Raw genomic sequence first — 24,832 nt, 5'->3', positions numbered from 1 at the left:
ATTGTTAAAGAGGAAACAGATACTTTCCATGCATGACTGAACCCTGACAGAAGGGACAACTGCCCTAGAAATACGGAGGGAGGGATTGTTTCATTGCTTTGGGGGTAGGCTGCCTTCTTTAATATTAGAGAAGTAGGAAGTGCTCTGCTTGGGGTTAGGGGGCAAGGATTTACTACGGTACCAGCTTAGTGTCCTTTTCAGGTCTATGCCCTGGCTTTGGCAGGAATCTATTCCTGAAGGCATTCATATGAAATCATACTCGGCAACTTCCTTTCACTGCCAAGTCATTAAAAAAAATTAATAAATTTAAGGTGGCCATTATTATAAGCTCTAAAAACCATGTGCTTTATGTAAGAGTGCATATTTTCTTAATTTTCAGTTGTCATCCGCCCAGCTGCCCACTCCCACCCAAATCACACCTACCTTTCTTGGATACCCTTTTAAATAGCTAGTCTTATTGACACTGCCTTTCATTATTTTAGTGGCACACCAAGTGCTGAAATGAATACTTTATTAGATTAAAACAATCAATGTATGATTTATTTTAGTGTGTTTCATCAGAGGCAGTAACTTTTCAGTTACTTTTCACAATTTTACCCACTTTACCCATCATCACTTTTGGGAGACTTTACTGTCTCAAAAATACAGGCATGAATCAACTGGTTCCATAGCCCATTTCAGCCAGAACTTTAAAATCATCAATGCTGGAGCTGGGGTGTGTATGCAACAAATACTGTTTCAAAACCTCATTTTTGTGAGCCCCTTCTTTGAAACTGTATATAAAAATATGAAAATGGTTTTCTTGCATCCTCTGTTTTCTTTTTCTTTACCCTTTCCAGTTCTGAGAAAGAAACTACAGGCAAACAAAACAAAACGTGGTAACACAAGTACCATGTTCAATGCATTACGTTCAAAGGCTGTGTTTTCTAATGTTTTAAACCATTTGTAGGATAATTGTTTTGACTTATTTCATACATTAAGCAAAACACCGCAAACTGGTTTTTCATTTTTTCATGACATTTGAACCAGTAGTCTTTAGAATCTCAAAGCAATAAGCAACCATCTTAATTATTAAAACGTGACTGTTTGTATACATATTTGTAAGCAGGAAATGGTAATTTGGAATTCAAATATAGTTACGGGTAACAAACCAAAACTTTAATTAAGGTCAGAAATGGCACAAAACGTTCAGAGTGCAAAAAACACTTTTTCTGCATGCAAAAATCCTAGCCACATAATTTTGTGCCAAAGTAAAAACTGTATATTTTTAAAACTTACTTACAATTTTGTTGTTGAAGTAAGCCAGATTTTTTTTGTGTTCCCGTTAAAATAAGCCAGAATTAGCAGAGCAATGTAAAGCATCCAGTAACTGCCTTGCTCTGCTCCTTGGGGATGTAGAGGAATCGTTTCCTTTTTCAACATACCAAAAATGTAGCCACACTTACTCTTTTTAAAGGGCCCTTGAGTGTTGATTGTTAAGATTTCTTCTTTTCAGTATTATATGGCTGAATATTCACTCCAGTCGAATCACCGTGCTCCTTTTATCGGCAGTGACATTTATCATCACCCTGCTTAGGTTATGTTACTGCTACATGCAGATATTTGAATCAAAATGAGACAGTTCTCTTAAGTTGTTGTGCGTTAAAGGAAAACATGTGGAGGATTTCCTGCTGAGAGTTCCCAGCAGAGGCACAAATTCAAGGGTGTGTGGAAACTACTTGTCAAAGCTTTCTCTTCATTTGCATCAACAGTATGCATCTGAGCAATGAACGGATGAATTCGTTGCTGCTGCTCTTCAAGATAGCCCTCTAATACATCTCCCATTCCCCTAAATAATCCTCAGCTCATAGGAGCAACTCAACAACCCAGCGGAGCAGGCAGGGCTCCTTTGCCTTCTGTTACCAAGTAGTGGAATGCTGTTTTTGGAATACCACTGCAGACCAAGAGAAACTAATACATAGGTGAAGATACAAATGCCAAAACAACTACTGTCTCAGCTGACCTAGCCTCTTCTCTCTTAATCCACTTCAGGTCAGTCACACGCATGAAACCAGCACCTGGAAAATTATTTATTGAAATAAGTGTATTATGGGTAAGTGTCACAATACATTTCTGCTTCATGGCTCTACATTTTTATTATTTGGTAAACTAATGATACCAGTTGCTTTGGCACCAAGGAACATTTTAGAGAATGAAAGTAACTTTCAGCCACCTGGACTAGTTTTGCAGATGAAATAATAGCGGGATTTTAGTATAAATCACATTCTGTGATTTACTTTTTGTAATGTGCATATTCTGCCTCTGCTAGATGCTCAAGGCACTTCAGAATAAAGCTATCATTATAAACACTGCAAACGGCACAACACAGGCCTAATATTAAAATGCACAACAGATACATCCACTCTACCACTGTCCTTCACAAATTTATTCACAAGGTCTGAACATTCGGTTGAATATTCTTAGAAACTTTGCATGTTCAGCTATACACACGTAGAAGCCCCTTCAGATCTTCCTGCTCAACACAGGAAGGCTGGGGATGGAATGGGCATACCTCTTTTTCATCCACATTATTTCTGAATGCCTGAAGAGGACTAGAATGCTCTCCCCTGGCCCCCGCCATGTATCACTTGGTCTGGATCAAGCTTGACTATAAAGTTTCAAGTTTCAAGAGTGAAGGTCTACTCTGTGAGAAGGTAAAGATATTCCAGGTTCCTGCTGTTGAAATGGAATCACATCTCGAAAGAGGAATATGCTACTTTAGATCGTGAATGTAACGAACCTTCCATCAAGGACTTCCCCCTATCTACAGTGTTTTAATCATCTCTTCATTTAATGTCTTGTAACAACCTAATGTTTTTCACAGGAGTCCTGAAGCCAAATAATTATGGGGGAACTGGGTGCACTCAGGGGTGCCAACTTGAATAAAGTATTGGGGGGGGGGTAAGCCCTGTGCCGTACAATCAATCACATGACACAGTGCACACACACACCATTTGAATGGCAATGCATTTTAACTTGGGGGGGACAGCCCCCTCAAATATTTCATTGGGGAAGGCAAAGGGACCTTGGCCCCTAGGAGTTGGCCCCTAGGAGTGCACTGGAGCACAATGCTGGTGAAATCCCAGCCAACAATCACCTTAATTTCTTAATTTCTCAGGGGCACGCACACACATGCACACAAGGAAATTTTATGCAACTTTTTTGTCATAGCCCTGCATTCTGAGCCCTTTAATGACCCAGCAATGTCCCTGATTTAAGCCATTTTATTTAGTGATTTATTTAAAATCTTAGTAGGATTTTAAAAATAGTTCACAGAAACAAACACCCACGCACTCTCGCAGAACCAAAGCGAGAATGCAAAATAGGGTGCAAGCTAGACTGAAAAGTCACTTCTAACAGACCCCTTTCATTCTCATTTCAGCTATGCATTGCTGCCATCAAAGTGGGGGTTTGGGGGTTTGCATTATGTAGGATAGCTCTAAATCTAGATGTTGTTTTTCAAACCATGCCATAAAAATAATCAGCCCAGCTACTCATAAGAATCATTAAAAAAGAAATAAATACAGAAAGCTATTCTCGTGCTTTACATTTCTGTTCACTATACTAATAGGACAGCAGTAAAGTTTATGTGGCCCATAAGTTGCTAGAAAATACATTTTGCTCCAGATAGCTACCATAAAAGTAATTACTGTTATAAACATACAGTACAGTAGAGTCGCATTTGGCAAGCATCCGGATTTTATGTGAAAATTATCAGAATGCCAGATGCAGGTTGGTAGTGAGGGGGAAGGCTTCCAACTGGAAGAGAGGGGGGGGAAATCAAAATCTTCATCTGAAGACTTTTGGTAATTATTCCTCCCATAATATTGCTTGCTTTTCCAAGTGGCTTTACAAACCATTATCCATTTCAAATTATCTTCACCAACAGATAGGGATTGGTGAATCTGCCATTTTTGGTTTCTCTTATTTTCTATCTTAAGTTCCTTTGTTCGCATTTCAACATTAGTTTGCACTTTTTATATTAAAAGAAAAGTTCCTAACAGACACGTTTTTCTATGCAATTTTGCCTAATTACACTTTTTGTTTTCAAAACCACAATCCCTAAAATAATGCATTTTTGTATATATTTTTGGCCAATATTTGCATTTTATGTACATTTTATCCTAACGTGCATTTTTGTATACGCTACTTGGGCGGGAAACTGCATTGCAAAATTCAGGGAAACGCAAATTTCATAGAGGCCTGTGCTTCAGTGTTCACATGTTTCAGAAAGTGCAAGTTAGGTAGATTTGCCTTTAAATGGGAATTGAATCATATTTCTACCTCATCCCTACCAGCTGGGATAGATAGGAAGGAGAGAAGAAAGGATTGGTTTTTTGGGGTGGGGTGAGGGGTAATTGTAGCATTTATCTTTATCTTAGCAATGCTCAGAATACACAACGTTTTGCAGGTGTGGTTCTGAAAGGTAATAAGTCATTCTCGACTAGACTTCCAAAAATGTCATTCTTGACTAGACTTCCAAAAATGTGAGGTGAAAGTCTGCTTGGTTGATCTTGCAAGAATGAAGCAAGTTTACAAGCATACAAAAGGGGAAATAAAAACTTCTCCAGTGCTCTGACTGAATGAGAAATCTGGGGAGAATAACAATGATAGATTTTGGAATGTCAAGTAGAGCACAGGGACACTTTAACCAAGAGTTTATGTATAATCTAAAACAGGCATCCCCAAACTTCGGCCCTCCAGATGTTTTGGACTACAATTCCCATCTTCCCCAACCACTGTTCCTGTTAGCTAGGGATCATGGGAGTTGTAGGCCAAAACATCTGGAGGGCCGCAGTTTGGGGATGCCTGATCTAAAACATTCTGCTTTAGTAGCCAAATGCACACTAGCATGAACAAATTCAAGTTTATTCTTGCAAAAAGAAGAGGAGGAGGAGGAGGAGGAGGAGGAGAAAAGAGAATAGTCTACAGAGAAACTTGACAGGTTTCAGTCATTGAATGTTTGCCCGGTTTTCACTCTTGGAACCCATCAGAGCACTCAAGACAGCTGTTAGGAAATGGGACATATTATTCTAAAATGCTTGATTTGGAGCTGCCCTTGAAGGCAGTCCAGAAATGGCTGCTAGTGCAGAATGCTGAAGCTCAGCTGTTAACAGATACAAATTGAAATATTCACATTCTACCTACTGCTTGCAACACTTGCTGCTACCAGTCTGCTCCCGAGCTTAACCCAATGTACTGGTTTTGATCTCACACAGTGCAATTCTGTATGTAGCTACTTATAAGCAAGTCCTGAAAGGTTCAATGGGGCCTACTCCCAGGTAAGTGGGTATAGGATTGCATCATGAAGTAGTGGTGCATATCCTGATTAAGACTAGGTCCAACCATCCCTGAACAGTGGCCATTCTGGCTGGAAATTAGGGGAATTGCAGTCCAACAACAACTGGGGAACTTAGGTTGGGGAAGGTTAATGCCTCCTCCCATGTGACCTCCACATTTCTGAGACCCTACAACAGATGAGCTAAAAACACCTCTTTATGTGGGGGCTAATTTATGTGGGCCATTCCTGTTGTAGCCCCTGAACTTTGGAATGCCCTCCTGTAGGATTCCTCTCTGAGGGGGTTCCTCTCTGTCATCCTTTCAGAAGTGGGTTATAATCCATACTTCCTGTTGCGCTCTCTCTCTCTCTCTCTCTCTCTTTTGCACACTGAGTCTGCTAACATGCCTTTCCTACTTTGATGGGGAACCGGGTTCGTGTCTCCGCTCCTCCACATGCAGCTGCTGGGTGACCTTGGGCTAGTCACACTTCTCTGAAGTCTCTCAGCCCCACCCACCTCACAGGGTGTCTGTTGTGGGGGAGGAGGGGAAAGGAGATTGTTAGCCGCTTTGAGACTCCTTCGGGTAGTGATAAAGCAGGATATCAAATCCAAACTCTTCTTCTTCTTCTTCATAAAGGTAAAGGTAAAGGGACCCCTGACCATTAGGTCCAGTCGTGACCGACTCTGGGGTTGTGCGCTCATCTTGCATTATTGGCTGAGGGAGCCGGCGTATAGCTTCCAGGTCATGTGGCCAGCATGACAAAGCAGCTTACCTTCCCGCTGTAAACGCCGTTTACCTTCCCGCTGTAGCGGTTCCTATTTATCTACTTGCATTTTTGACATGCTTTCGAATACAAAAGATAAAACAAGCACTCAGGGTTGTTTGGCTGCAGCTCAGCCATACATTATTTGCAGAAACTTTTTATATACCAAAGTGAGGGTTCCAGAAGGGGCCCGTAGGGTTTCATGTATTTTATTCCAGCTTCCTGTGTTTCATCATTGGGGTGACAGTCATCAAACTCCCATGAGTCGTGGCTTCTGATGGATGCCGTTTGTTTATTTATTTATTTATTACCCACAAGACTCATTGTCATCAAGAGTAATTTAAACTATTACAACCAATACATCCTGCTTGGCTTAGAGTTGCCCCTGAAGACAGTCCAGAAATATTATACTACTGCGGGTTCTGGAGCTGTGTAAGTAAAAAATCAATGGCACCTACCAACAAATAGGAATGTGGTTGCAGTTTCTGGTCAGTGCATCACACAATCCAGCCTTGTTCATGCCCCACCTCCAGGATACCTCCTAATTTTGTATACTGTGAACAGGGTAGCAAGGGTGAGGGAGCATTCCGGTTCTGCATTACACACTGCAGACGGGCTGGTTTCATAAGGTGCTTTTGATACAACATATTTTTGGGTTGTAGCATTTTTTCTCCCTCACTAGGACATATGGGTACACAGGAACCTGACAATTCCCAGAGGACAGTCTCCTTTAGACTGTGCCATATGCTGAGCTGAGGCAGCAAGGTGGACTTAACTAAAATGCAGGGATCAGCAAAGTATATACGCAACAGGACCACTTTTTTACCTAGCACACCAGTTAAAATGAATTGCCCACATTGTTAATATCAAGGCTGCTTGGTTTCTCTTTGTGCATACTGTACTTTCATTTTTTACAAATTATTTTTTACTGAATTTTTTGTGATGGGAAACAAAATAAACCATAGGACACAAACCAGTATTACAAAACAATGGTACAGGAATGATATGGGATAGACAGTAAAACACAGAGGTGAATAATAGGCAAATGAGATAAGGGAATCCAGTGCTAGTTTTCTAGAAAAAGAGGTGCCAGAACTGGCAAATGAAAGCCTCCCTCTTCCTCATATAATGGCAATGGCATCCACCTGAGAGGTGCCAGAACTGAGTTCTGTGACTTGCCCCTTAAAAAAAGGCCAGAGGAAATCCACAGGAGTATCAAGCAAAAGGCCAAAAATGCTTTGGAATTATGTCAGAGCACGGCGGTCACTGAGACTCTCAAAGAAGAACCCCATCCTGCTGTCAAGTTGCATATACAACAAAAGGGTATCAGGTAACTGGAAAAATATATATATTTAACTCCTCTTGTTGTTGTTGTTTAGTCATTTAGTCATGTCCGACTCTTCGTGACCCCATGGACCAGAGCACGCCAGGCACTCCTGTCTTCCACCGCCTCCCGCAGTTTGGTCAGACTCATGTTGGTGGCTTCAAGAACACTGTCCAACCATCTCATCCTCTGTCGTCCCCTTCTCCTTGTGCCATCCATCTTTCCCAACATCAGGGTCTTTTCCAGGGAGTCTTCTCTTCTCATGAGGTGGCCAAAGTATTTGAGCCTCAGCTTCAGGATCTGTCCTTCCAGTGAGCACTCAGGGCTGATTTCCTTCAGAATGGATACGTTTGATCTTCTTGCAGTCCATGGGACTCTCAAGAGTCTCCTCCAGCACCAAAAATCAAAAGCATCAATTTTTCGGCAATCAGCCTTCTTGATGGTCCAGCTCTCACTTCCATATATCACTACTGGGGGAAACCATAGCTTTAACTATACGGACCTTTGTCGGTGAGATGATGTCTCTGCTTTAACTCCTCTAGCCAGTCTAATAGGCTCAATCACTTTCCCCAGCATAACCAAAGTTCAAACTCTATTCCATCAGGCCTGGAACGTAAAGTGTATGTGAAGTCTCCCATGTTCCGCAATCTCTATATGAGCAGCCATAAGCAAAAAGGGTGGGGGGACACAATACTTTGGACTGTATTAGGAAACATTGACAATAAAGCTAAATTAGGGGCTTTTGGAATACTTCGTTGCACAATGGCAGAGATTTCCTGCAACACTCTCATCCAGAACTCTTGTACAACTGGACACTCCCACCACATGTGGAAGGATCCCCCATTCCCCACTGCTTCTTCAGCAGACACAGACATGGAGCTAAGTATTTTATACAATATGGAAACCACCCCATTCAGATTACCAGAAGACTTCACACACAATTGATAAAAAAAGGTAAGAGATCTCAATTCCCTCACCCTTCAAAGGTAAGCTTTACAGAATGAATGGATTTCATAATTGAAACCAAGTGGTTCAAACATAACTCGATTTTTGCCTGGGTACGTCCAGTTCCTGTGCTCAGCCCTTGTTAAACAGAGCCCAGACATGATAAACACTCTTAGCAGCCAAATGAGCATTTGACTGAACATTGAATTCTTCATAAAAGAGAGGTTGGCATAGGAAAGCTGTTAGTGGGGATTCAGATAGAGCTAAGAAATGCGGCCATGTTTTCCACACATTCATCATGGTCAACAACAAAGAATTAGTAATATGACCCAATTGTTTTCATTTTTCAACTTCAAAAAAGGAAGCGCTCTGTTATACTGGGGATTGTCAACTTCATTGTCATTATGCACTACAGGAATTAATCGCTTGATTTGAAAGGACGCATAATAGCATGGTAAATTTGGGACCCAGCAGGTTACCCGGATCTGCAGCTTAATCTGATATATATTATTGATATTCTTAAGATTTAAGGGGAGAGAGAGAGCACCTTTAACATTTAAAAAGATTTGTTGATAATTATTTTAACTGTCTGACTGCAGCCATCCAACAAAATTTTACTAAAACCCTTCTCTGGTCAGCTAGCTACAAAATATTTTAAACTGCCTATGTTTTAAGTCATAAAATATCAAAGCATGTCCCTCGTGTCCATTTTTATGACATAAACCATAAGCATAACTCTGCAAATGTGTCCCAAGAGTAAAATATCTCATGTTTAAAGCAGAAATCATGTTTACTTCTAGAATATACAAGCTTTAACCTGTCCATGGCTTTATAAAATAAATAAACTACAACATCCTGTATCATAAAGTTTCAGTAACAAAATTTAGGACAAGAATATATTAATAAAATTGAACATATGTAGTAACAATAAAAGTGGATTAGGTTTGAATTCTGTTGCATGATGGTTTTGCTCATTATAGGATTATCTTTACATAGTGCCCTAGAGGCAAAAGTACCACTGGGTAAACCAAAATATTCTGTCCCTTATTCTTTTATACAAACATTGGAGCATGATCCAGAATTCCAGCCAAACTTATAGCACTATCCCGTGTGTGTCTCAAATCCTATCTCAAGCCCCAGTCACAATGGAGTGTAACAACTATTTCCTGGTCACAAATCCTTTCTGGGGAAGGAAATTGAGAGAACATAAGAATAGACCGCTGGATCAGGCCAATGGCCTATCTAGTCCAGCATCCTGTTCTCACAGTGGCCAACCAGCTGCCCGTGAGAAACTTACAAGCAGGGCCTCAGCACAAGAGCACTCTCCCCTTTTACAGATTCCACCAACTATTAGACTGGCTAGTGGAGTTAAAGCAGAGACATCATCTTGCCGACAAAGGTCCGTATAGTTAAAGCTATGGTTTTCCCCAGTAGTGTACGCAGAGGCAGGGCCAGCTCTAGGTAGACTCCCGGTGGTGCGGTGTGCCAGGGCGTCGGGCCGGTAGGCTGGGCACTGTGTGGCAAAGCCGCGCGGAAACCATGCTGCACCCTGCGGGGGCGGCAGAGCGATCTCCACCCCTCAGCGCCAGGGTGCCCAACCTGCTCGAGACTGCCCTGCGCAGAGGTAGGATCAGAAATTCTGTGCTCTAGCCAGGGTTGCCTAGAAACAAACAAACACCATGCCAGTTTTACTACTCTTAAGCTTTTAAGAGTTTTCTCCATATTGAAGCCTCCAGCCCAACAAGAAACATCTGTCTATGTGCTTCTAGTGAATGTGGGACTCTTAATGGCAACAGGTTCAGCAGGAAAGCATTGGGTGGGTAGAAGGCAATTGTTTCAGGTCAGCATTAAATCTAAGATCTGAGGCCATTTTACATTTAGCTCCATGATACTGTCACTTAGATCCAGGTGAGACCAACATCTCAAGCCATTTTGCATGCAAACCACCATCTTTGAAACTCCAGCACAGCCACTGATCACTTATCCTTCCAGGAAGGACACTCTGACATCCCTATCAGAGATTGGGGACTCAGCTATGCAGGCATTTTCACAGTTTTTTTTAAATATGTGTGTAGATTTCACCTGAATGTCCGCTGATAACTATGGACATGCAAAACCTGCTACAGTCACATGAGACCTTGGTGCTCAGTGCATAGTGGTATGTCACCAACCTCATCAACATGTCTCTCCAACTCCCAGGTCACTGTAACCAAGAACCATATCACAATCCTGTGCATGTTTATTTAGAAATACCCCCCCCCCGGGCCTATATTTCATATAAGGCTCCTGACACTAAGCACAACAGGCATTTTCTAACTAACTTTCTTCCCCAAAGTAATTTTCTTAAATGCTTTGCCTTATGTGTACATACATGTGATTGAAATTCATAAATGCAATGCAAAACAGGAATCAATTCATGCTCTAAAAAACAAACACAGTACTCTGAATGCCAAAAGCACACGCGTACACACACACACACACACACGTACACACACACACACTGTTTGACTTTTAGCCACTGTGTGTGTGTGTGTGTGTGTGTGTGTTGTTGTTGTTGTTGTTGTTGTTGTTGTTGTTGTTGTTTTTTCTTTCTGCAGGAGCTTTAAGAGCAAATTTAAAACACCAGTCTGTACTAGCCATTGCTGTTCATCATATAATATTATGTAGCACTAAAAACACTTGAGCTGCAACAGGTAGAAGCACGCCTCAGGAGCTTCATAAAAGTCATGTTCCCTAAAAGCATCACTTAATATTCTGTAAAATTCAGCATTGGGGAAAGGCCTGCAACTTTCTGATCATAAGGCAACATTCAAGGAGCTGCAAGAGGAGGCAATTTTTTAAGGCATTATCTGTGTAGCTTAAGAAAAATGGTAGAAAACACAACACAGATAAGGAAGGGGGGGGATCCCTCCACGTTTTAAACCTCAGTAAATTTCAACATTACCTTCTATCCCACAGTCAAATTACAAGTCCGCCTGGTGGGCAGATGGAGAGATGGACGGGTACTGCTACTAATGAGAATTTATTTTTACCTTGCTATTTCTCAAAACAAAGATTTTTAGCCTCTTTCTCATCTTCAAAGGGAAGTGTCCATGTCAGCTGCCAAATATGCACATTTCGCTACAAGCAAGATCAGACATTTTAAGTTCCCCGCAAAAAGCAGTGTTTTGCCATTTGCCTCTCTGTCTGTCTTTTATGTGTCCCAGAGCGCCTTTGGTACAAATACACTGTCCATCTCACTAGGTAATATAAAGTGTCATCACCTCCCTTCTTCTTACTAACACAAATCACACAACAGGCAAGTGGGGGGGGAGGGCGGGGAACCACCATTGAAAAACATCCCACTTTGATGTTCCATGTGTGTGTGTGTGTTGGTGCATAAAGTGAACATCTACAGTTTCAAGTTACAAAGTCTGTGATTTAACTACAAAGTCTGTGATATAACTGCTTGTAATGGAAAGCGCAGTTGGCTGCCATTTATGAAAGGAAAGGGTTCCTTTCCACCCCCATCCCCAGGTCACTAAAAGATGAGGGGGAAATCATTTAGGAGACTGATGCTCTTATTTCATAATGCCCTGCAAATCCAGCCTTAGGATTCATAATACAACTGAAGTCTCCACTTCCCACTGGTTATAAATTGCAGGGGGGAAACGCTGCCTATCACACTACAGTTTCTCAAGTATCTCGTTCAGGAGATGTGTAAGAGTAGTCATTATTCCACTACTTCTCCTCCACTTCGCCAAGCATCTTTGCTCATTCTCTGCAGGTCTGCACCTTTCAAAATGCTCCTGCCTGTGGTATTTCTTTTCAGAGCTGCTTTGCTGGATTCGGGAGCTACAGTTTTTGCTCCACTGTGCAGAATGAGACAGTCCAGTAGAGAACGCCATGTACTTATTACCTTCCATCCTTTCCACATTATTTCACAATTTCACATCCCATTTTCAGCATCCATTTATTCATAACCCTTGAAGTTGTACAATGTGTAAGTAAAGAGTTCATTAAAAAATAAATAAAGCTGTGAAGAAGGATACATGCATTACTAACCCTTGTGGATCATTAACTTTTTCAGCCTGCAAGTCTTGGTTTAAACCACAGAAAAAATACCTTTGCTATTACAAGATCTTATTAAGCACAGTTAGTGCACTGCCAACACAACATCAATCTTTTACCGCCCCGGTTTTCTTTACACTGTAATTGTGGCTGCACTATTAAAGGTGCATTCCCAAAAAAACTCTAATCTGCCGGGCTCTTCATTTAAGAGAGAAAAACAGAGCTTTACCTTTCAGAATTGGAGCCCTCCGCAAAAGAAGTCTTTCTGTGGTTTGCACCTGCTGCTGCTGTTGCTTAATCAGGTTCCCTTCACTGCCAGCTCTCAAAATCTTTTCACCTAAACTAATTTTCCTCATTTTGCCACTAAAGTCTTCTTTCCTAGACAAAGGCAGTCTAGATGCTGCGTTAGTAGACAGCGGTCTGGCTAAGCGAGAAGGTTTGGACATCGTGAATATGCAGGGATGCTACCTGACGATGCACAGGGCAAATATGCTGTTTTCCTTTAATAACAGCAAAACAAAAAACCAATCCAAAATCTTTCTTCCTTTTCCAGCAGACTTCACCACCGTGAAGAAACTGTGCCGTGCAGCTGCATTTAAACTGCAGTGCTGTTGATGGAATATGCTCTAAATAAAAGTCACTGGGTGGCAGAGAGTAAGATTTACCAGACCTGTAGAATGTAAATGGATGTTACGATACAAAAACAGACAACTGTTCTTCACTGGTGGAATTTCAAACCAATAGCGAGAAACAGATGCTCTATCAGCAACAGTTAAGTGGGGGGGAGCATCTTCTGGCATGTAAAGACTTGCCGCTGGGCATACAGTGCAATAAGCCTGCCTCACCTAGCAAGGTAAAATAGTGGAAATCACAATCCAGGTGTGCAGTTTACATCTGAGCAAAGGGATCATTGTTGCTACATTGAATTTCCAGGTGTCCATTTCAAACAAATGCATACTTACTTTAGCGTATTTCCTTATCATGCCCCTAAAGTTGGTTGCCCTGTTCCCTGGCATTTTCCTGGAGCCTGTAACATTTGCTCGAGCCTACAGCTAAGCACATTATTTGCTCTAAATGAATGAAGCCATGAGGTCATTAAAAAAAACCCACCAGGCACTGGAATTGATAATAGATTTCATCCCGGCCCACAGCCCCACCTTTATAACTTGATCTTGTTTCCTATATTTTAAGGATAAAAAGAGCTAACCTTGGCATATGCAGGAGACAAGCAATCCATTTAGCTCAGTATCTTGAGTGACAATAGCTTGCTGGGTTTCATGCAATGAGATCTCTCAGCCTTGTTACCTGAGATCCTTTTATATGGAGATTCAAAATATTGTTTGATGTTGTAGCTAACTTGTTAATGGAAGAATTGCCATACTATATCAAAGGAAGGCCAAGGTAGTCTAAGAGCCAGCTTTCAACAATCAGGGCCGGCTCTACGTAGACCCCCGGTGGCGCAGGGCACCATGGCGCCGGCCTGCCAGGAGGGCGCCGTGAGCTGCGCCCGCCCGCTGGCCAGCCGGTCCGCCGCGCAGCTGCGCGCGGCGCCCACCTGCCCACCGCGCTGGGAAACGGGGCAGGAGGGCGCCGGAGAGATCGCGCTGTGCCTGCCTGCCCGCCCGCCGCGCCCACCCGCCCACCGTACTGGGAAACGGGGCGGAAGGGCGCCGGAGAGATCCGGCGCACCATGGCGCCAGGGGTGCTTAAGACGGCCCTGTCAACAATAGCTAGTCAGATGTCTCTGCAAACTCCAAAATGAGCATTCCCTTTTTGTCATCCTCAGGACCTGCTGTTCAGAGGTATACTACAAACACTGTGGTTCATGGGCGCTGCTGGGGGGCAGCTGCCCCCCTAAATCAATAAAGATACATAGCTAGCTGAGGTTCTGCTCCGCCTAACAAGAATCCTGGCTGCACCCATGCTGGGGTTCCATTCAGTTGTGATGTCTACTGAGAGACGGATGAGAAAATCCTCTGTTCATCAGCATGGCAAAGGTGATGGAACAGAAGAATGGCAACTCTGGAAAAGCCATAAGAGGAGATTCTGCAGTGGCAGTAGTTTTGATCCACATGCTAGGACAACCAGAGGCAGCCCGTCCCGTTCCTCCCATCTCTCAGAAGAGAATCTCCAAACCCCTGTGGTTCACAAATGGCAACCACAGTTACCACAAATAAGGTTCCTGCTTAAATGTAAGAGGAAACCCTGGTTAAGGCTGGCAGGGGAAACGAAAGCCAAGGGAGGGGAATAGGGGTGCAATCCCATGGCTTCAATTATTCTATTGCTTAAAATTGCTGCTTCTTTTTGCTTTTAACTGCTTCTGCTTTCATAGAATCATAGAGTTGGAAGAGACCACAAGGGCCATCCAGTCCAACCCCCTGCCAAGCAGGAAACACCACCAAAGCATTCTTGACATATGCCTGTCAAGCCTCTGCTTAAAGACCTCCAAAGAAGGAGACTCCACCACACTCCTTGGTAGCAAATTCCACTGCCGAACAGCTCTTACTGTCGGGAAGTTCTTCCTTTGATGCTGATCCGCCACTACGGGTCACAGGTTCGGATAAATGTTTTAGGCTAGGGCTTCCCAAACAGTTGTCTGGGAGTTTCATTTGGGTGGTCCTCAATTGGTTTGTGAAGAACAGTAGGGACAACAAAATTCAAATTGCAATGCAATAAAATGCAATTAGAAACCTTACAGCATCTAGCACAGCACATTGCAAGTATGTCAACAAGCAAGAGAACCCATTAACTGGTCTGCTAAGACCCTCCAAATTTTCAAGTGGTACATGCAGGAAAAAATCTGGGAATCACTGGTTTAGCCTATTGTAAACTCCACCACTGACATCAATATGAAAGCAGTGGAATTATTCAGACTCATTGACAGTGGCACAGTATTAGTCACAGAATCATAGAACTGTAGTTCTATGGGACACCAAAGGCCATCTAGTCCAATCCACTACAATGCAGTCACTCTTGCTGAAGCTAAGCAAGTATGGGTCTCACCTAGGAGCCATATATCCACACGTTTGATTTCCGTGACAGAAGAAAGGCATGTAGGAAAATTAAATTAAAAAATCAATTATCCATAGGCCGTTCAGTCCCATTGATTGCAGGATTCAGGTTTGGAAACACACACCCCCCCCCCACACACACACACACTGAAACAGGTGCTATGATCCTAGGTGGCTTTTGGAAAGCCTCCAGCTTTCAGCACAACCTACATCACAGGGTTGTTGTAAGAGTAAAATGCTACTATGCACTCCTTCAAAAAGGGAAGATACAAGGCATAAGAACTAAAAGGATAAAGTCTTCTTTTGTCACAAGTGCCGAATGTGGAAAAACAGAATTAAACAGAATACTTTTATTAGTTCCAGCTGTTTACTTTCCAATAATGTTTATTAAATACTCCTGATGTGTTTTCACAGGCTTCTTTTCTGTTGTTCCCCTCAAATAAAGGGTATATTATGTCGGGTGCTCAGTTCTGACTGACAGCATAAATGGCAGTGTTTTGACTGGGGAAAAAATATTTAAGTCAGCCAGGTGCAGAACTCTATTGAGATTAATATTAGTTATTGCATACTTTCTGAAAATTCATGAGTCAATAAACCTGTTCTTCCAATCTGAGAAAGCGGCTCTCGCTGTTGCCACCACAAACATTTGCAGAACTGAGATCTGAAGCATTAGGCTGAAGACTGACCTAATAATTTAAAAGGGAGTTCAAATTACTGTGAATTTGCTATGAGCTCTCATTTTGTACTAATGCCTGTCTTGAGCAAGCCAGCAAATGGAATGCTGCTATGTCAGTCCTCTGCCCCATTTTGCTTGGCTGCTCCTAAGAGACAAACAGATGGGGCAGGAGGCAGATGCGAGTATCATAGAATCACAGAGTTGGAAGATGCCCTGAGGATCATCTAGTCCAGCCCCCTGCAAGGCAGGGATATACAGGGATCGAACCAGCAGCCTTGGTGTTATGAGAAGCAAAGCATCCTACAACCAGGAGCCCAGGTCAGCGAAATGTTCAGGCACCCAGCACCCAGCTATAGGGCACTTTGTTTCCTAACCAGAAGAGGAAGCTGCAGAAGTAGCAGCAACCAAGCAGGCAAGTATTGAACCACAACTCCTACAACAACTCCTGATCACTGGGCATGCTGGCTATGGGGTCAAGGGAGTTGTGGTCTCAAACATCTGAAGAGCACCAGGAACTGGTCTAGACACAAGATGCTGTGATCATCACTAGCGCAGATGGCTTTCAAAAGAATTAAGATACCTTCACGACGGAGAGCAAACACTAGCCATAATAGCTAAATGGAGTACCCATCGTTAGCAGATGTTGTGGTTAGAGGACTGCCTTCATCAGCTTGTTTGTGAGATTCTTTGGCCATCTAGTTGTAAGAATCCAAGTGATAGACTAGACGGGCGTTTGGTCTGACCGAGCAACACAATTCTTATTCTCTTCTTGATTTGCTGTGTTCTCTCTCACTCGCAGTTTACTGCATAGTCATAATGCCAAGTTGTCCTCTAAGGTTAGATGTGATTTCACTGCAGTGCTAAACCAGAAGGCCCAATATGACCATGTTCCAAACTATTAGTTTAATTGCCGTTCCACCAGAAACAAGAAGCCTCTGATGGGCTGAGTAGTACATATTTCTAAACCATGCAACAGCCAGGCCTTTTGTGAATCTTAAAAATATATTTGCCTTCTTTTCACCCACTAGGAGAGGTGCCGACTACCCCTGTGCTGCCTGGGGCTAATAAACAAATTGGCCATGCAGGCTGATGCCAAGGGATGTTGCAGCCCAAGACATCGAGATGGCACCAGACTGGCAAAGACGGCTGTGGAAGGAGGTCATTTCATAAACGCAACCTCCAGCTTCCTTCTTTCTGAAATATGAACCTAGTATACTCTCTCTCTCTCACTCTCTCTCACACACACACTTTGTAACTTAAAATAGTTAAAGCTCTATTTCAAGCTGTCTAACTTGGCAAAATCTGCTGTATGGCTCCATCCTCTCATTAATGGGTCAAAAAGGCCAAGGGCAGCTGACAAGTCAGTTTCTGGACCCTGTAGTTGCTGGGGTTTGTGTTGTTTTGTTTTTCATTCACTGCTTCTGAAGCCTTGTCTCATTTTGTGATTAATTTCCCTTAGGAGATTAATGTTCCTCCCTGACCCTGCCATACACATTCTGCTCCTGACTTCTTTGCCACTACAGGTCTCTCCCCGCCACCCCCTGAGCATCCGCCCCCCTTTCATCCGCTTTTGAGATTTCTAAAGCCATGATGTGTGTGTGTGTGTGTGTGTGTGTGTGTATGTCTCCCCAGACTCCACTAAACCTCCAAGTTCTAACCGTGCTTGATATGAAGTAAACATCATATTGATGTAGCATCCCATGAAGCAGCAAAATACTTCAGTTTGTCAGAAGTATTATGGGAAGCCTCAGCTGCTTTAGGTCAGTGAACAAGTTCTGGCAGCGCTTTATTCTGAAGAACAAAATTGGAATTGTGGGTGACGGCAGGGGAACCTCAGCAATGCAACCATTTCTATCCAGTAACCAAATGCATGAAAACAAGCAATATTTTTTTTTAAAAAAAAATACATTATACCTTTTCATAAACCGCAACCTTTTCCTTCCAGAGTTCTTTTTCTAGGAAAGGGAATAAGGGAATAGGCTACTCACGAAACATGACAATATGGATGTTGTACAAATAGGGTAATGGAGGTCTTTGGATAATTTTATTTCTTTATTGCATTTTATCACAGTTTAGGATGGTATGAATGTTATTTCTTTCCACCCATTCCAACCTCACAAGATTTGAGGAACAGCCATGGCTCACTGGTAAAGAGTCCTATGTGAACTTTGTCATGTTGTGCCTGACAACACCCAACCTTGGTTGTTGGACTTAATCCATTCTGCGAGTCCGTTGGACTCCCGGAACCATTCAAAAACTAAGGCGCGGCTTCTTCTGATCAGCTGCAGAAGCTTCCTACACTCAACCAGAAGCTGCGGAAGCCACGTTGGACATTCAGCTTCCAAAAAACGTTTGCAAACCGGAACACTTACTTCTGGGTTTGCGGCATCTGGGAGCCAATTTGTTCGGCAACTAAGCTATTTGGGAAACAAGGTACCACTGTACTAGGCTTCAAAGTCTTCCAAGCCATGTCAAAAGTAAGCATTAAGAAATCACAAATGAAGAAGCATTGTTCCTGCTGAAAATCAGTGCATGCTGCAAAGGCTTATCATCTCTCATGATCCCAACCCCCCTGGAAAAAGGATGCCATCTTTTCACAGAACTGAATAGTCAACCAGATGGCATATTATTTTACTATACATATATTCAGAAGAGAAGAAGAAATGAATTTCAGATGCAAATCACAAGTGAGTGAGTGAGTGTGTGTGTGTGTGTGTGTGTGTGTGTGTGTGTAATGCAGGGGGCGGGGGTAATTCTTCCAGGAAGGTACATTTTCTGCCAGCTGAAGCATGTAAAACTATGGACAAACTAATTTTGCAGCTGTTGAAGCTTTCGTTTGACTACACGTATGGTGTTGAATGGGCTGCCTATTATACATAATAATATACAAGATATTATCATACTCCCACGCATTACAGCCTGGAGGGAAAATAAACTTCCCAACCACAAGACACCCTACAGTACAGTCATTATACCATCTTGCCACAATGATGACATTCCTATTTTTAGCAGACGAACTCTTGAAATGAATACAAAAAAATTATTTTTTTATTTCACAATATTTATTGTTAGGAAACCTCAGAGCTGTTTTTGCAGCCCGATTCTAATCAAGTTTACTCCCTTTCAGTTCAATAAGGCTTATTCCATGTAACCCAGCACAGGTTTACAGCTATAAGCCAATATCCAAACAGCAGGATCCAAGTGGGCTTTAGGTCAGTTTTCTACAAACAGCACAACCGCCATGCTCCCTATCAAACTACTTCCGAAACTGGTTCTAGCTTTTCAAAGTGGTGGGGAGCCAATTCCCACTGGGCTACTTGGCCTTTGCCAGAGTAGCTCATTGCAACTAGGTCCTGTTAAACCTATCATGCTTTGGAAATATAATTAAGCCAGCTAAATCACTTACTTTAAAAAATATGTTTATTTAATCAGGAGCATATAAATCAGTAATGCAAAGAAAAAAACAATATCATTGGATGAAGAAAGAAAAAATCAAGAAAAATATTATACAAATTTGGGTGATTTCATTCAAAATCACTGGGGGGGGGCAAATAAATACTATTACTGATGCTGGAGATGGGGGGGGGGTTTACACGAGTGGTGTATGTTTACACATGTGTGTATGTTTTTTTTCTTCCTTCCCCATTCTGCATTCTTGCGATCAATGTAGGACCAGAATTTGTACATTCCTTTCTGCAGCCCAGGATTTATTTTGGCAAAGTTAATTTAAGAACTCATGGTTGTTCTACATTTTGTATGCAGTTCACTCCCTGCCTAGTCTGCCACTAGGTGTCAGCGTACTTTGAATTGAAGGGTTGGAAAGAGGGAAGGAGGATGTGAAAAACTCCCAGTTAAACCTAACAGACAAAGATATATAAACTATTTTTTTTCTGAAGTCTACCTCAGGTCCCATGGGGGGTGGGGAGTTGTTAAGAGCTCTCTGCTTGCCCCCCAATTAGGAAAATGAGTAGAGTTCCCATTTGTGCCATTCCCATTGCTTCAGCTGTGCGGTTTACATAGTGTAAAACTTCCTGGGTTAAGCCATGGTAGGGCTTTTCTTCCTTTCCCCCCAGGTAAATGGATTATATGGCATGCTTTACAGCCAGATGCTTTTGTAGCCTTCCAGGTGCCTCCATTTCTAGAAAGTGAGGCTATTCTAGTGAACCAAACTTGACTGGGAATAGAAAGCAGAAGGCAATCCCAGTTGAAATTAATGGCAACCTGTGCTTAACATAACAGACGTGGAGGGGTTGTGAGTATACTATACTGTGAGTGTAGTCCCCTTGGGGGTTGTAATATCTCTCCTCACCCCAGCCCCCAGGTACGAGCACGTAGAGGCTTTTCACTGCTGCAGCTACATGCCCAGATTCCTTGCAGTCTGCTTGGGCAGTAAGACTTCTTGGGTTCAGCCATGATAGGGATTTTCTTCCTTCCTTTACTCCCAGGTCAAAATTTCTGCATAGGAGTTGTACTGCTACCACTTTCGGTCAATTGTCTGAGCAGACCCACCAATATTCAGTTATGGAACTTTACACCCAGGTAGATGTGCCCTGGTAGGAGTGTGGCAACTTTATAGCCCAATCGTCCCTAGGTTCATGGATAGGACTTTATTTGTAGATATATGTGTGTATAGGAATGCCATGAGTTTTGCTTTAGAGTGAATACTATAGGATTGTTACAGCTTCTTCAGCCAAATCTCTAGGAACACATTTAAAACAAAAACAAAAATCAGTAATCCCTGCAAGTAATCTCCCAGTCATGACTTGCTGAGAAATCCTACATAATTCTGCTCATGTATATTTAGAAGCAAAGCCCACTATGTCCAACAGGATTGCTAGGTAACATTCCAAACCGATACACACTTACACACAGAAGTATCTCCCTCCCATTGTACTCCATGGGATTAACACATGAGTAAACCTATTTTGAAACTGTATCAAAAGATTGTAAAGGAAATGAGGACACATGGGGGAAAGGAAGAAGAGGCTTAAAGGGTCTTCTCTACAATGTTAGAGAGACTTCTCTATGATCTTGGTCTATGACATCAACAATGAGAAACATATGCACCACCTAGTGGCCAAATTGAGAAACACTGCAGAAAATTTTGCAGTCGGTATGTGCTTATTAAAGAAAGTTACGTAGGTATACATAGTGGACCGAAAAGGGGGTGGGTGGGCTGAGTGCAGCATCCCATAGAGCAGTGGTCCTCAACCTTGGGCCTCCAGATGTTTTGAGACTACAGTTCCCATCATCCCTGACCACTGGTCCTGCTAGCTAGGGATCATGGGAGTTGTAGGCCAAAAACATCTGGAGGCCCAAGGTTGAGGACCACTGCCATAGAGGACTAAATAAACCCACCTGCTGCTGTAATTAAGATGGGATGGGGAAAGACGCCACCTTACATCCCTAACAGGAGCAGAGTCATTAAAAAAAGATTTGCTTTATTTATCACTCATTTAATGAATAAAAAAAATTCTGTCTTCAAAGGTTCTGTCCTCAAAATAAACTAAGCCCTCAGAAACCATGCAAATGTGCTTATGTTTAATAAACTAATTTATTTTTGCACACTTCATCCTGAACCCAGCATTTGTGCTGTTGCATTTAAAAAATAAAATAACATACCATATGTAGCAGTGGCCAGAAGTGTAAAATTCTATCTCAAATGCTATACAATGGGTGGCATGATGTAACCTAAGTCCAGTTACCATGAAGTCTTGGGAGGAAAAACGTGGTGGTAGCAGCACAGACATTAAAGAACTAGCAGGCCCCCCAAACACTGCCATCTAGTGTTAGAGAAAGTAACATTTACAACAACCTCCTTCTCAATTTGGACCTGCTATGGGAAAGAGAGCAATGGGATATTTCTTGATAGCTGCACCCACAAGAACTATGAGCATAGCTGCCAAGTTTTCCCTTTTCTCGCGAGGAAGCCTATTCAGCATAAGGGAAAATCCCTTTAAAAAAGGGATAACTTGGCAGCTATGACTATGAGTAGGGAGCAGAAGCCATGGGCACGACTCCTTCATGTACCAAAAATTGTATGATGGCCCAAGAGACCTGGAAAGTTTGCATGAAAATAATGTAAAAACACTAACTGCAGTAGAAGTTTGCAAGTCAAAGCAAGCCATAGTATGGTTTACCAGGAATGTGCAGTGTACTGATGCAAGCTACTCAATTATGTCTCCTTTGTTTGGAAGGACTGCCTTTACATTGTATACAAACCGACACTCATGGTTTATTTCTTTCCAAACAAACCATGAAGTTTGTTCTTGGCTTACCCAAGGTTTATTCTTGACTCACCCATGGTTTGTTTGGGAGAAACAAACTATGGACATTGGTTTGCACTTAACACTAAGCCAGCCACTCTGTGATTTATTCCCTGGCCCAGCGAAGGAGGAGCGCACTGCTTGTTCACATAGTTTAATTCACGCTATGGCTTACTGTGGTGTGAAAACAAGGCCCTAGTGCCAACTGGATGCATGTATCACAGAAAACCAGGAATGGATCACTGACCCACTTCATTCTTAAAGTGTGGTTTGAAGAGTGAACTATGAAGTCCCTTGTGTAGATGTACTCCAGCTACAAACTCAGTAGGAAGTAGAAAGCAAGCCCCCATTCCAATATAAGGGTAATACTGACCCTTATGTTCAGACGATCATATGCTGGCAAGACATAAACAAGTCTTTTGCCAGTGCGAGCAGCTGCTTTGCTCCTCTCCTTGCAGCGTGAGCAAGCAAGATACTACCCCTGGGATTAAAGGCAGCATGCCTCTGCATTCCAGTTGCAGTGGATCATGAGCAGAAGATTTGCCCATGTCCTGCTTGTTCATTTCCTAGAGGCACCAGATGGGTCACTGTGAGAGAGAGGATACAGTTTAAGAACAGCCCTGTTTATGAACTCTTCGGTTTACGAACTCTGCAAAACTAGAAGTAGTGTCCCGGTTTGCGAACTTTACCTCAATCTAAGAATGGAAGCCAAATAGTGGAAGGGCACCGGCGGCGGGAGGCCTCATTAGGAAAAGTGTGCCTCAGTTTAAGAACGGTTTCGGTTTAAGAACGGACTTCTGGAACGGATTACGTTCATAAACCGAGATTAAGTTCGTAAACCGAGGTACCACTGTATTAGACTAGATAGGCCTTTGGCCTGATCCAGCGGGGCTCTTCTTACTTTCTTAAGACTGCTGCTGTAGCTGATGGAGAGAAAGATTCCCCGAGATACAATCAGCAGGAAGGTTTCCCTTTCCTCTAATAACCGGGATTAAGTGAATTTGCCTGGTAAGCAGCCTGTCTAAAAAGTTAATGGTCTGCCAAAATCTTATTAATCAAATGTAGCAGTGCCTGAACAGTTAGGGCTGCTCCAGTTAATGGGATGTAAAACTCTTTCTTTCTTTCTTTCTTTTAAAAAAATTAAATTAAATGCATTATCTTTGCAAGGCTCGGTTACTTTGCAGAATCTTGATTTCAAATACAGCAGGCAGAATGATGACGTCAAGGGAAATGTGCTTAAATTTATATGCTTACTTTTTCTTCCAAGAATCTCCCAACTGCTATAATCTATGATTTAGAACAATCTTGTGAGGTACGCAAGTGTGAGAGCTTAGTAAGCATTCGAACCCAAGTCGCCCCACTCTCAGTCCAACTACCCTAGTCACTACAGTACATGGATCCTCCAGATTTGCCACATGAATATTAAAAGATAACATTTTAAGAAGGGAGAGAGTACAGATTTGTCAAAGCATGGTTAATACTACAGTTTTAGAAGGTTCAAAGTGTCCGGGGGGGGGGGGGATCAGTTCAGTTCGCATTCAAAAGGCAGACTTTCCAAATTCACACTTTTAGAAACAATACACAAAATTAAACATAGCCATTGCAAAATTCAGAGCACTACAAATTTCAGTCAATAATTATGTACAAAAACGCCCATACTTGAATAAAGTGTGCATATGAAATTGTGCATATGTTGTTAGTGAAAACAACATACAAAAACATTATATTAGGAAAAATTCCATACAAAAATGTGTATCGGAAGAGAAATTTGTACTGAAATGTCGAGGAATTTCCATGATGACTAGTTTAGCTTTACTTCAGTTGCAAATGTATGTGAAAATGTGTAGAACCCAATTTAATGAGAAAATTTGTCTATCCCTGGTCCCAGCTCCAATTAGAGTCATTTATGTAACCAATTGCATAGTCTCAATCACTGATAACCTCATCACCTAACACTTTTGTACTCTGGTCAGATGAATGAAAAGAGAATACTCAGGTATAATAGCTGTGAAAGGCTCACATTTGTTTTATTTCCTATCCGCTCCTTCAAGCAAGAACTGGATCATTTCCTACACTCACAGACTTGTTGTATTCTAAAGCAAGGTAAGTTAGACTTGTGGTATCTTCCTTCTTCTTTTACTAGCACTCCAAGGTCCACCAACTGGATCAAGGCATAAACACTGAATTGAAAGGAAGTTCTGAGTTCAGGAACTTGTTTTGCGTGTCAGAACTGAACTGAGCACACACAAAACCCACTCCTTGCTATTTCCTCTGCACTCCTTGACCCACCCCACCAGCTTTCCTCATTTCCAGGAGAGTCATATTGTTACTGCCATTATGAAACAATTGGGAGTCAGGGATCCAAGCTGATCACTCAGAGATCTACAAGCACATCCCAACTCACCTTCTTCTCAACCCCATTTCAAAAGGATAGATCAGCTAAGACACAAACACGCCCTTCTTTATAACTACGTAACA

General features: G+C 42.2%; 1 protein-coding gene across 11 annotated transcripts in view; it reads right to left on the bottom strand.

Moving 5' to 3' along the window:
• The window catches only part of KIAA1217 (KIAA1217 ortholog), a 333,401-nt gene that overhangs the window by 227,490 nt on the left and 81,079 nt on the right, over nucleotides 1–24,832 (bottom strand). Inside the window, exon 1 of one of the 11 annotated variants that reach the window (XM_060280834.1) lies at nucleotides 1,446–1,607. The exons of 9 other annotated variants lie outside the window; for them this stretch is intronic. The gene's annotated coding sequence lies outside the window, so the exon portion shown is untranslated. Of the gene's footprint in view, nucleotides 1–1,282; nucleotides 1,376–1,445; nucleotides 1,608–24,832 lie in introns of those variants that run through there. One more of the 11 variants, XM_060280835.1, reaches the window with a different exon arrangement.

Source organism: Zootoca vivipara, chromosome 12, assembly GCF_963506605.1.
Source record: "Zootoca vivipara chromosome 12, rZooViv1.1, whole genome shotgun sequence".
NCBI classification, from domain to species: domain Eukaryota; kingdom Metazoa; phylum Chordata; class Lepidosauria; order Squamata; family Lacertidae; genus Zootoca; species Zootoca vivipara.
Note: the sequence above shows the minus strand (reverse complement) of the source record. Positions and strands in the feature narration are given on the sequence as shown.